Source organism: Syngnathus floridae, chromosome 19, assembly GCF_059516105.1.
Source record: "Syngnathus floridae isolate MCC-2025c chromosome 19, RoL_Sflo_1.0, whole genome shotgun sequence".
Classification (NCBI taxonomy): domain Eukaryota; kingdom Metazoa; phylum Chordata; class Actinopteri; order Syngnathiformes; family Syngnathidae; genus Syngnathus; species Syngnathus floridae.
This window is the reverse complement of record NC_142431.1, coordinates 5,797,607-5,808,305: the sequence shown is the minus strand read 5'-3', so window position 1 is coordinate 5,808,305 and position 10,699 is coordinate 5,797,607. Positions and strand designations below refer to the sequence as shown.

Here is a 10,699-nt window from a genome sequence, read left to right as displayed (position 1 = left end):
GCGTGCGAGTCAACGAGGAATAAATCTCCACCCAAAGTAGAAGTGCCTGCTTTGCCTCCCAAATATTGCTTGCACCTGGATTTTCAAAATAAAACTGCTTTCTGACTGATGTTTTTACGGTGACATTAATAACGCTAAGTGACGCAAATGTTCATTCTTAACGCTCGACGCGCACCAGCTGCAAAGTCGCCTCGGCTCCAGAAAGCCACCGTCTCCTCGGGCTTCCGTGGCCTAAATTTACTCAAGCTTAGAACTTTAAGTTGAACCCCCGGGGAGCGTGGGAAAGACTAGCGTAAACGAGGTTAGCGTGCATTTCGTACGGCCGCCGTGACGTCAGAGCCGCAGATGAGCCCTCTTGCAAAATCGCCACTCGTCTGCCAGATTCGGGTGGTGACATCATGATTTTGTCGCATGTTAGAATGATTTAACATGCTCTGTTTGCTGCATCGCCTTTGACTCTATCAAAAAAAAATTAAAAAAAGTCCACAACTGTGCATACATCAGCATCAGTAAACATCTTCTGGACAATTTGTGTCATTCTCCGTTCTGAGTGCAGTTCTAATGGGGAGTCAATTTGTCCTCATCTGCATTTGGATCCATTATTCATGTTTTCTGTACACACAGCTTGCAGTTTCTCGCTTTTAGGCGATCTCTCATGTTCACTTTTTATTTCCCCCACAGCAGTTTCCCTTCTGTGTTTCCTCTCGACTCTGCTTTGAAGTCCCGATGCCAGCCCAAAACCAGCCGCCTGGACAAAGTGAGATTTTTTTTTTTTTTCGAGGTTGAAAGTAAGTTAAAAATTATTTAACCCCAATAGAACTCACAAGTGCCCAAACTTGTTCGACTCAAACTATTCGAACATTGCGTATTCACACCACTCTTAGAGAGTCAGAGTCATTACTGTGCAATAACATCCTGCTCTCCACACCTTTTTTGAATTGTCTACACTGTTTGTACGATGTGTCCTCTCTGCATCCATTGCAGCCTGGTCATCCTAGAAGAGGGACCCTCCCATCTGTGGTCTCTTCTCAAGGTTTCTCATTTCCTCTAGCTGGAGTTTTGAGTTTTTCCTTGCCCTCTTGGGAGTTTAAGATCAGGGGATGTTTGAGAATATTTGCCATTTTTCACATGTCCTGAGTGTTGTTGTTAGTCACCTAAATGTTGAACAGAGGCTGTGATTTACCGAAGTCAAATTCCTTGTTTGGCACGCTCAAACATGGCAAATAAAAACTCTTGAATCTTGAATTTCCCGCCCTGCAGATTGTTTTAACACAGAAGTTAAACCGGACCGAACAAGAATTACCCGCTGCCACCACCGAGACAACTTGACGGAGCAATCAAGTGAGTAGAACTTTTCAGAACTCAACACGGTCCCACTTGTTCTCCCAAGAACCCCTTTCAACCGAGTCAGCGTAATTAAACATTACAGTACATTGAAAGGGGCAATAAGATGAAACTTTAATGATCCCCGAGGGGAGCTTGGACTGTTGAATGTGGTCCAAAAATGTAGCAATGCGGTAGAAGTAAAACAGGCTAACACAACCCTCCTCCTCCCCCCCCCCCCCCCCCCTCGTGGTTTTGCAGATACATACTGCGCCTAAGTACACACTCATCCATAATGATTTCTGCTTCCTCGGTCGGCCTTGTGTATCTCCTTACTTTCATCTACGCTCAACAGAGCTTCTTTCCATTTCAAAGCTGCAACTACAACGTCTCCACTCTCTCGCATGCCATCTGCAGCGGCATCAGGCCAGGTAGCGCTGGAAAACGGAAAAAGACGGCCACGCTTGGAAAGGCATGTGGCGTGAATGCATATTGTAGGGGCTCCATTAAAAGAAGAGCCCAGTTTTATGTTTTTCAACACAAGATTTTAATAGTAGATGGAGTATATGAACAGAATCACAATTACACAATGTGTACTCAAGCTTGTTATGCACACGCTCACAACAGTCCGTCTTGGTCCCTCATTAGACTTTGCGTGTGTTTTGCAATCGGGGGTGATGTGATCCCCAAACAAGATTGTGATTGTTATTGCAATTCTCTTCTTAACACAGTCTGTGGGGATTTAATATTGCTTTATTTTTTTGATGGGCTCCAGCCATGAAAATGAAGTTAAAGCAGATTAAAAACAAAAAAGAAAGCAAACATCAACAGAGATTACTTGTGTTTCAGACATTTCAGCACAGGGGATTAATATTTTGTTGCCCATTCCTTCCCTCATTTGTGACTCCTCTCACAGTTTTTGAAGCAAGTTTTAGTGTCCAGAAGACATGATTTAATTGGCCTTATCGCCTGAGCAGATCACGCATCACTTGACTGGCATTGATCTTGCTGAGAAAAGCGCCTCCTGTGTGTGATTAGTTTTTGATACAAGCACCGTATGTGAAATCCATTTTCAATTAGTAAATGGTTTTATATAAAGGGTTGTGTGCAATCTGGAAGCCAGAGTTTGAAAACTTCTCAAGTTAACCCGACCACACAGGCGGTGCTAGGGAGGGAGTGTGAGGGGCACTGCCCCCCTCAAAAATTCTGAATTGCCTTTTAGGTATTGTCTGATTTTTTTTTTTTTTCCTTTTTTGTTTCGCAGACCACCCTGACATATCTTTGCAATATGGCTCTTCTTGGATTATGCAACCAGCGCAAGTCTACTAAAATAATTGAGCTGTCATCCCGCCATTGTGTTTTGCTGAATCGGATTCATTGTAACAGAGGTGATGAGACATTTTTCCATGATTCAGAAAGAAAGCACTTGTAAATGACAAATTGTGTTAGTTTAATTTACTGACATGACCTGTAAAAAGCAGGGTTAATATTTAATATCTGCTAGTCGAGCAGGCGTGATGAGAGGTACCGTGACCAAGAGAATTTTAAATGCTGATGGAAGAGTCGAGAGGTAATAGGTTGGCAGTCAGCTCTTTGGCCATTTTGGTAATAGATGATATTAATACTCTGAAGTTTCAATCTCAACTCAGCAGGAGAAAACGCCCACATAGTCCATGCTTCCGTCTTCTTCCATCTCACAAGTGTCACCTAGTCGCAGCCTTTAAGTGGACTGACGTCAATATAGAACCTGTCTGTGGCAGCCATTTTAATATAAATGGGTTCAATGTGATTGGACCACTGAGTCCACATTTAGATGAAAATTGAAAAGAAAAAAAAAGGTCTCTGTAAGGGTCATGTATTCTTCTGCTTCTCACACCCAGAACAAATCTTTATTTTGTTTGCACGGCAGTCTTAAAAGCATGGCTTGGCGGTGACCCAATTACTCTAAGTTGTCCCTCCCCTGCTAGCATGTAGCCGCGTCCCTCGCGGGAGATTCAGCTTGCGGCACGTGGACGATCCATCATTCCTCTTCTGCCACCTCCCTCTCGTCGCATTTGTTACTGTCGCGCAAACACACATGCTTCCAGGCACGCACCCATGCACGCCTACAGATGGTCTGCAGAAAAAAGACAATAATAGACAAATTTCCATGTTTGGACAGATGATTGGATTTATTTCTTGTCTACATCTACCTTCAAACACTCCTACACACTCTTGTGTTCTTTGGCGTGACACACCTTGACAATTCTTCTATATTTTGGCAGGTTCATCACTCCCCCGCTCATTGTTTGTATAATCCTGTCAAAATAATTCACGTACATCATAACATATTGTAATTGTAAAACATATATCCAATGTGTTTCTTTAAAACATGGCTGGCTACAAGCTAACCATGAAGCGTAGCGTTTGTGCTAGCAAGTGACAGCCAGTGCGAGAAAGCACTCCGAGTCAATAAAGCCAAGCAGATTAATGGAGACCTCATCTCTAATCTCTGGGCATTAGTTTAATGATAGAAATGCCGAGGCAGACTTCGATTTGAGGCGAGCCGCTGCTTTGCCCACTGGACCTCTCTCTAATGGATACAAAACAGGATTCCACTTCCCTGTGTGTGCTCCCCCCGCCCCCCTTTGTCTCGGTTCTCATTTATTCCCCGTGTGTCACCTTCTTCCCTTCTGGCTGCTCAACTTTTTTAGATTCGCAAGGAGGTAGAAGGGTTATCAGTCCATCTGACAATCAAAGTCTTCTGAAAAGTACTTGCACCAAGCCAGATGCGGGTGACAGGCCTGCAGGCTGGAAGAAAATGTACCGATGTTTGGTTAATAGAGCCGCCCCTAAAAAGACGAAAAAAACAAGTCTGAGTCCATCATGGCACCACGACAACACTTGGCAGTGTCCGCATGGCACGTGGACAAATCCAAAGTGGGCTTGGAACCTGCCATCTCATAGTTTCCTTTCTTCCAAGAAGGTTGGCTGGAATTACCCTCAACATATCCAACTAAGCCAAGCATCTGTTGTTCGGAAGTAAATCTGGGGAGCATTTTTGGAGATCACCTCTTTGAATCCTGAGAGCATCGTTGGACAACAATAAGGAAGCCATGCCTAAATCTAATTGGCTGAAGTTGTCCTCCAAACCGCTCGCTTTGCGTGTTTTCTGAAAAGGCGGACAATCATCTGATAAAGGGAAAAAGCCCCTTTTTTGCGCATTGCAAAACTTTTCTGCTTTTCTCAGATGAAACACGGCTCCATTTAACCTGCAGGAGCGCTTTGTTCCGTATGATTCCTATTTTTTTTCCTCTCAAATAGCCCGTATTGTGTTGTGTGTGTCTGAATGGATACACACATGAAATTAGCCAGCCATTTTCTTTTTGTGCACTCTTCAAGTGCTGCAAATGAGAGATTTGTGGCTGTCTGGCAATGTGTGTGCGTGTGTGTGTCACTGTGCTCCTCTCAGCACAGCAAGACAAAGAATTCACCGAGCGAACACGAGGTTGGAAGCAATTGCCTCTATTTTCAGAGCCCCCTCTTGCTCGTGCGACACGCTCACACCACATAAAAGCAAACGGCTGACATTTTGCCATTTTCCTCCGCCAGTGTCTTTGCTCCTGTGCGCTAATTGACTGCGTTAATGAGTGCTTTAAAGAGCGTGTTAAGTGGTGTGTATGACAGCTCTATGAAAACGGTGCGAAACTGAGGCATCAAAGGAGGAGGTTGGCACAGACCCGGCCTGGATATAAAGTTCAGCTGCGAGAGCTTCATTGGATCCACAAATCTATGGTCCATATTACCCAGAAACCTTAATGGGGTGCTGCAGCCACTCTGAGTCGTAAAATCCATGACGGACATCATGATGCTCTTGATGAACTTTGAGACCTCCTTTTGTGACCACTTCCCCGGTCCAACAACTGAGTACATATGAGTCACCATAGCAACTGTGTTGACACTCTGCTTTGACTTTTGATTTAAAAATCCAGGCCTAGCGTCAACTCGGTTGTTAATTAGCCGTACTGTATGTTATGTGTGGGAAGATGAATCTTTCTTCCAAGCCTGTCGTCATTAATGTTACTTGAGTGCTTGCAGTAATTATGCCCGAGAGCTGCTGCTGTTTGGCAGACACGCTTGCTTATAAAGGAGTCGTTCGAAACACCTCGCACTTTTTTATTGCTTTAAGTTACTGCCGGAGTTTCAACCAATGGGATGTTTAGCTGACTTTTTACTCTCTGTGGGGGTAAGGTGAGGTTTCAAGAAAAAGTTTCGGTTTATTACATATGTGGCGGGGGCTTTCTGTGTACGCTATCAAAGGCCTGATGATGAGCTAGCGCCTGCGGGTGGGTGACATCTGCCGAGTCAAACAAAAGAAGGCACACAAACAGACACAGTGATTTGTTCTCACTGGGCTCGGCATACCATCAAAGACAAAAAAATTGGAGTTGGACAAAAATCAATTTCTAGAATGTAAGATTTATTTATTTTATTTTTAATTATTTTATTCATTATTATTTTTTTAATTATTTTTTTTATATTAATTTGTTTTTTATCTACATGAGATTTATCCGATTGAATAAACAATGTCGTACGTTGCCCGTACTTTACACAGCTTCCTGATCCTCTATATAATAAAAATGTAATTTTGGTCTCAAGCGGTCCCGACAACAATACGCACATGCTTACAAATTTAAAAGAATAACAGATGCTATTCAGGTTCAGGCGCGGGAAAAAAAAAATACAATAGGATTCATAAAACACCCCGATGAATAAGTACGAGTGCTGTTGTCAAAAACAAGTCTTCCCCAATGTCTTAGTAATTTTTTTAGGGACAAAAATCCCTCTTGACACTGAGATCAGACGTACAAAGAAACACAATCTTCTTTCTTCCAGCAACTGTAGGCAGGCCTCACTTCCAGACAATACGTCTCTGATTCAACATTATTCCACTGATGATTTAAATCCCTGCGCATCGTTTGAATTTTTGTGCGACTTTGATTCCGTATGAAATGAATCCAATAAAAGTGATTTAATCTGAATTTGCGATTCGAGGTGCAAATGAAGTGCCTTAGCGGGAAATGCAGACTGTAAGCAAAAAAAAAATCTGGTTAGTCGATAATTATGGTTGTAAAGCTTGACCTTTACAATGTACAACGTCGCTAAAATAAGATGTGACAAATTAGGTTCTCCAGTGACATATTGACGACCAGAATCATTAAAAGCCAGAAATAATTTTTTTAAGCCACATGAACATTTTTACAAGTCATCTGCGTCGTAATGTTTTTATTCCTCAAGCATTTTCATGTACTTTGTATTTCAACCTTTTGGGTGCTTCCTCTCCAGTTTGACAAAGGAGACAAAAAGAGTTGAGAAGCGCACAGTGCTTAAGTCTAACTCTGACAGACTTGAATCTTTCACGCCTCCGCCAACTTTAAAAAGTCATGAGCGGAATACTAAGCACGCATATCGGTATTCTCCGACACGGGCGCGACGAGAATCTTTTTCCAAATCAAGAAGACTGACACTTTTTAGCCGCTTAAATTGTTTTTGCTGATGCGGCGATACGCTAAGTGAGACGGATGGTCTTATCCCAGCTCATTGCATAATGTCAATAGACAATCAGCCATTTGCTGAATTCTCACCCTCAAGGTAATTGGGCCAATGCAATTAGTTCAAGGAGACTCCTAAGTGTTCCCAAATGACGGAGTCGACATGGCAGCTAGCCGCTTAGCAGCTTCCACTCCAGTCGACACTCCAACGTGTGGAATTAAGTCAGGAGAAGTGAATTGTTGGTCATGTCTTTTGCAAGTTATTCATTCCAGGCATGCTCATCCCCTTGACCTCACCTCATCTTCCAGCTTACCCCGCTCCCCCGGGTTCCTTTCCAAATAGCTCATCTCTTTCAGCTTCAGCTATGATGCAATACTTTCCGAGAGTGATGTGCCTTCTTCGCATCATCCTTTACGTCTTTCGTATCTATCAATCAAAATCCTCGTTGACCGGGCTCAAATCAACAATTCGGTCACATCAGCCGGCGCCTTGCTATCCGTCTCCCGTCCATCATTTGTTGCGCCGGTTTTTCATCTTTTTTTTTTTTTTTTTTTCCCCGAGGCTCGGGAAGGGCCACGGATGGCCAATTCTAGTCAGCCATGACGGCAACCTATCAAATGTGTCGGCTTTGAATGAAACGGACAGTTGGCTGGGAGGCAAGCTGTGATCGTCGCTTTGATTCCGAGACGGGAAATATTGAAATTCACCATGTTCAGGCTGTCGCCCTTATAAATGTAATTTGGAATTAAGAATGTCTTCATTTGGACTAACCTGTCCACTCCTGATAGAAGTCCCAAACGGACTCGTTATCACCTGACACTTCATAAGTGAATCCCAATTGGACACTCTCCAGAGTCAAGACCCAGAAATCAGATTGTGAGTGATTGTGACACAGCAGAGTCCCTTCGCCGCTCTGCGCGTGTGTGCGTCGGTGTGCGCGTGTGTGCCGCTCGTCTCGCTGTCGGACATTTAGTCTTTTAAAGAAGATTGCTTCGCGGTGATTCCTGCCTGTCTGGAGTGCGAGTGAACCTTTTCCGCTCTCGATTGATAGTCTATCAAAGTGGCGCCGTGCTGCTAATGCTAACGGTTAATTGAGGGGAAATGGCGGCCGACTGAGTTATAGCGTAAAATCCGATAAAGAGATGTGTGAAAAACATCTACAAATGTGGTTATACTAAGTTAGTAATAATATCAATATTATGTGTTATATATCGTTTAGTTTGGTTTGAGCGAGGCTAACTGCCCAACATCAGCTGTCGGCCATTTTGCTCAGATAAAAGCATTTTTTTTTTAACCATCAGATTCATTCCATTGTCGATAGGAAGCAAAAATTCCCATGGAAACACGCAAATAGCAATTCTTCATCCAGCATTAACCAAAGCAGCTCGTCAAGGTCGCCTTTACAAGTGTAACAATATGAAAGGCAACTTCTGAAATAAACATCTTACCTCCAACAAATACCCGTTCATCTCTGCAGCTGAAGGTTTTTTTTTTTGCCTTTTCTCTCAAGGTTGGAGCGAAGAGAAAAGAACAGCACCTGGAATCTAAATTTAGTCCCAGCAACACTGATTTGGCCTCCCCCGCTGTGCACGACTTGACTCCGGCACATTGTTTTGGGTGTCAAAGAAGAAGCTGGGAGTGGTCGCCTCGTTGGACGCGACACTCGCGGCGCACTTGCGCGCCTGCCGTCAAATTGCAGACGCATCGTGACAATGTGTCACCGAGGACTAAGCTGTCACATATCTGGAGAAGTTTCTTTTTTGCTGCACACAAGGCAGCAGTCTGATTTACATGAAATATAAATGCTCTGTTTGCTGAGTATTCAGTTTTGCGCATTAGTGCCATCAAGTTTTTTTTTTTTGGCTTGCACGTGTATAGTTAGGAACAGTAAATTCCGCTTAAGTAAAATCTACTTTACGGTCTGTGTGCTCTTGCTTGTTGCCACACAACACGTTGTGTTGCTTTGTTTATGGCCAACATGAATCTGCTGCGATGCTGATAGATGCTCCCTGGACAGCAGCTCTCCGAGATGAAAGCCCCTCCAAGCTGTCTGTGCTCGTTGGTCCGCTTTGTTATTTATTTGCATTGTGGCGAGGTGGATCACCCACTCTTCTGTCTGTCCGGAGGCCGTCTGTCTGCGTCGGGCGTCCATCTTGTCACTGGGGTTGCTGAATGTATACTTTTTGACTTGCGCTTTGGGCTGCAGCAAAAGTTTGGCATCGGTTTTGATTCACGCGACACATTAGAAGTTCTATAGGGAAATACAAATATATTGAAGTGGAATTTAAAAGGCCCACATTGTCAGTATCTTGAGGACAGATTTTTGTAATATGCAGTATATTTATTTTTTGTTGTTGGCGTTTTTATCTGGTGTTGGGTTGTAACTTTTTTATAAAGAAAAATACGTGCCTTGGCTCAATAAATATTCAGAAATACATATTCAGTGTAACTTTTACCTCATAAAGGTGCCTTAAACATACCTCACGGCTCTGGAGAGCTAAATTTTGTCTTCCCCTTGCTTAGCCCGCCATTGCACTGGCATTTATTCAAATAGAGGCCAAATAGACTCAACACACTCTGAAGTTGAGGAAATGGATTTTAGTTAAGGAAATTCGACAAACTGACTGCATGGTTAAATATTCAACTGAAACGATTGAATTTTTATGTAAATACTCTTTGGTATGTTAATATGAATGAACATTTTAGGAGGATTTTATTTTTTTCTGGGTGGCACAGTTTAAAATAGTTTAAATGCATTACTGAGCTGGAAATACATTAAAGATAAGACATTAAAGTTGCATTCAAATGACAAAGAACACAAAAGCAAAAACAAGTAAATAGTTTAAAGTTTAAAACCGAGGTACATATTTAATGTTTGATGGAGCTACGGTAAACAATGTTTCACGCTTGGGTATGAATGATAACTGCGGACTGTCGAGCTGAAACGTAATTCGCCTTGTTTGCTCTGTAGCTTGTGACCCAACAAAAATGTGAATTTTGTTTTGGAGGGGCATTTTGTGCTCTATTTAAAAGTAAATTTAAATGAAAATAAGTACTAGAGAAAATGCTAAAGAAGAGCTCCACCCCAAAAAATAAACAAACAAACAAATAAATAAATAAATAAATCTTACTGAGCGAAACAATCCCAAAACAGAGCAGGCATCAAATCAAATCCAATTAACTGGCAACGGATCGGGTCGAAGTTAAATTGGCAAGTAACTGGAAAGCTAGACAATAAAAACTGGCAGAAGATAAAATGGATCTTGGCTGGTATTTATTTGTCAGTCTATAGAAACAGTCTGCTGTGCCCCAGGTACCGTCCACTTACTCAATTCCTCATCAGGGAAAAAAAAAAAACGTTTACACACATCGACGTTTAATAGTTGAACCCATTTTCAGACAACTGATTTAATTTCACTAATAATTTAATAAATCTAATTTACAAATATGAATAGGATTGTTGTTTAAACTTTGCGTTACAACCCCATCGGCATTTTTATTAATTGGGTCAAAAAAAAAAAAAACGTCGGCACTGCTTTGAAAATGATGATTACGGAACAAATGTTCAATCGCTGTTCGGGAAGTCGATCTTGGGTCACAAAAGTAATCCTCCTTCTAAGCCAATGCTGCCCCTGCCCTTTAATGATTCTGATGACTTTGTACTCTGAATACCAGCCACAAAAACTCAATTATATTTTATTAGACAGTCCTTTAAGTGCCGCGTTTGGATCGAGCCATCTCAGGGAAGCTTTTTATTAAAAAGTCATTGGTCTAAATATGGACGTCACCTGACTCAAATGCATTTATCCTCGGCGCGTCATGTAAATGAATTGCAAATGGATGT

General features: G+C 42.3%; 1 protein-coding gene across 1 annotated transcript in view; it reads left to right on the top strand.

Annotated features, from left to right (window-relative positions):
- fut8b (fucosyltransferase 8b (alpha (1,6) fucosyltransferase)) overlaps window positions 1–10,699 on the top strand; it is a 99,559-nt gene that overhangs the window by 19,048 nt on the left and 69,812 nt on the right. The window contains exons 5-6 of the mRNA XM_088361016.1: window positions 682–757; window positions 1,261–1,341. The gene's annotated coding sequence lies outside the window, so the exon portion shown is untranslated. The remainder of the gene's footprint in view (window positions 1–681; window positions 758–1,260; window positions 1,342–10,699) is intronic.